We start from the raw sequence: 2,412 nt of genomic DNA, 5'->3' as shown, positions 1-2,412 counted from the left end.
ATAATAGACGTTATCAACCTACCCCACAGTAGTCTTTTGCTTGTCCACAAGCAAACGGATTTTTAACTTAGCAATATCGTATAAGACAATCCATTTGAAACCTAGCCATTATCCCAAGACTGTAATGCATGTATTTGTGTTTATAATTCCTGAAAGCTCCCCAATCCTAAATACTCTCAATCCTTATGAACATTCACCTCTTAGTTTATACTAGACTCATTTTTGCAACCCACCAAATCCATCCTCAGAAATCTTTCTTAACCTCATGGTATTTTTTGTTAAGCTTCCCAATCATACATAATATCTAGAAAGAAAGATTACAACTTTTATACCACAATGGAACTCTTTGAATTCATCTCTTCTTTGATATTTCCTCCTTGATTTCTTCGACTTCAACACCATTTTGCTTGATTTTGGTATCTTAACTTTTTTCTTCTTTAGAAATTTTGATCTTTTGATCTTCATACTTTGATAGCTCCAAAATTCTTTCAAATTTTTCAAATTTCTCTTTTTTTATATATATATCTCACTTTTTCACTCAAATCCTACATGCTTAAGCAAGGGAGTTTAACTTCAACCTTTATTGATTAGAGGTATTAGTCCAAGTGCAATGACTACATAAGCTTTTCTAGATACATTTCTGGTACATGCTGCAAAACTGTTTATATCGTACACACTACCAGATTATCTTTCATATCTCATGACTTTTCACTAAGAATGGGAAGCCACAAATACACTATAACATATATTGGTTCAGGTAAATATTTGGGCTCGCATCGGATCATCCCACATAATACTAGCATTTAATTTGTCTAAGACTTACTAGATTTTCTATATTAAAATATTATTTCAAGTTTATGTGAATATATATTGTCAAAATTAGCAATGCATGCAATTTTTGAAAAATCAGATGATTGTTTTTTTTTCTAATGTAACCAAACCCCTACCATACACTTAATTCATGCAATGTCTCCATTGCATGCTACGCAAAATAAAACATCAAAAATAAGAGGGAGAAAAAGAAATATACCCCCCTGTGATAGAAGTGACGAGATCGAATGGGCTGCTAAAAAAGTTGCTCCAAAATTTTGATGGAAAATTAGACTCTGGAAATGATGCTTCTGAATGTGCGTTGCATGTATCATAGTAAAACATAGATCCAAGGTTTCTAGGGTTGCATGTACACCATAGGAGTGTTAGAATGCTCAAAACCCAACACTTCATATGCAGCTGATAGCAGAGAGTGGGTCGGAGATTACCCTAGGGTAAGCCTAGGATGAGATTAGTGCTAGGAGCGGTATTAATAAAATGGACTTGGTGGAGTCTAGGAAATTCTTGAGGAAAGTACGGATACATATGAAAGGTAGTATGGGCCCAGACTACTGAAAGCATAGGATCTGTACTCGATTCAAGAAGGGCTGCAATAAGACCAGGAAACTTGTAGTGCGTGTGTGATCCCTCAATATTGAATGAGTATTCGGGTGGTTGTTATGGCATGTTCCCAGCATGATGACACTGCGTGATGGGCTAGTTCGCAGTTTAGGTGCCGGCAAGGGATCAGGCTCGGACTCTAGATTTGGGCAGCTTGGTGATCAAATGAGGGAGTTTATTCCATTTGAGATTACAAGTAATATCATTGACCAGACTCCTGTGATATTTGGTATGGTCAAGGAGGGCATTTTGGAGATCCTTGATAAGATAATGAGCATATTTCGCTTTGAGGTGAAGGTTGTGATGGGGACATACGCGATGATGTTTTGGGAGTTCCGAGCTGGTGGAGCTCCAGACTATCACAGGGTTAGGGACCCCATTCTCAGAAGGAGGTGGTTAGCGGATATGGCTAACACATTCAGGACGAGTTTCTGCCCCAAGGAGGAGAAGGTCAGATATGCATCCTGCCTGTTGAAGCTTCAGGCACGTCACTGGTGGGAAGAGATTGGTAGTGAGTTGGGTGATGATACGGTTGATGCTGTGTCATGGGATAATTTCTCAATTGGGTTCTAGAGGAGTTTTCTCCGACAATTAAGGTGTAACAGTTGGCCCGAGAGTTTCTAGGACACCGCTAGACTACTAAGACTGTGGCATAGGTCACTGCCAAGTCTCGAGAGAGGGCTTCAGTGGTAACACAGTATGCAGTAAATGAGTATGAAGAAATTAAGGAATCATGATATGCTTCGGGATGATATCAGGGAGTTCGTAAGTATTTCGGGATGCGAGATCCTAAATGATATGACTTCTAAAGCCCGTAAGTGGGAGATAGATTTGCAGCACATTGGTAAGAGGGGGTCAGATCAGGTGCAGACATTGGAGGGTCCCGGGAAGAGACCCAAGATTTCTGACTAGTGCATGAAAGGCTAGTAGGGCCGGAACCTGTGCAGCACGTGAGGGAAACTGCACGAGGGAACTTGTCAT

Source organism: Lactuca serriola, chromosome 4 (assembly GCF_051521515.1).
Source record: "Lactuca serriola cultivar US96UC23 chromosome 4, Lser_US96UC23_V15, whole genome shotgun sequence".
Taxonomy (NCBI): Eukaryota; Viridiplantae; Streptophyta; class Magnoliopsida; order Asterales; family Asteraceae; genus Lactuca; species Lactuca serriola.
The sequence above is the reverse complement of the archived record's forward strand: the minus strand, read 5'-3'. Positions refer to the sequence as shown.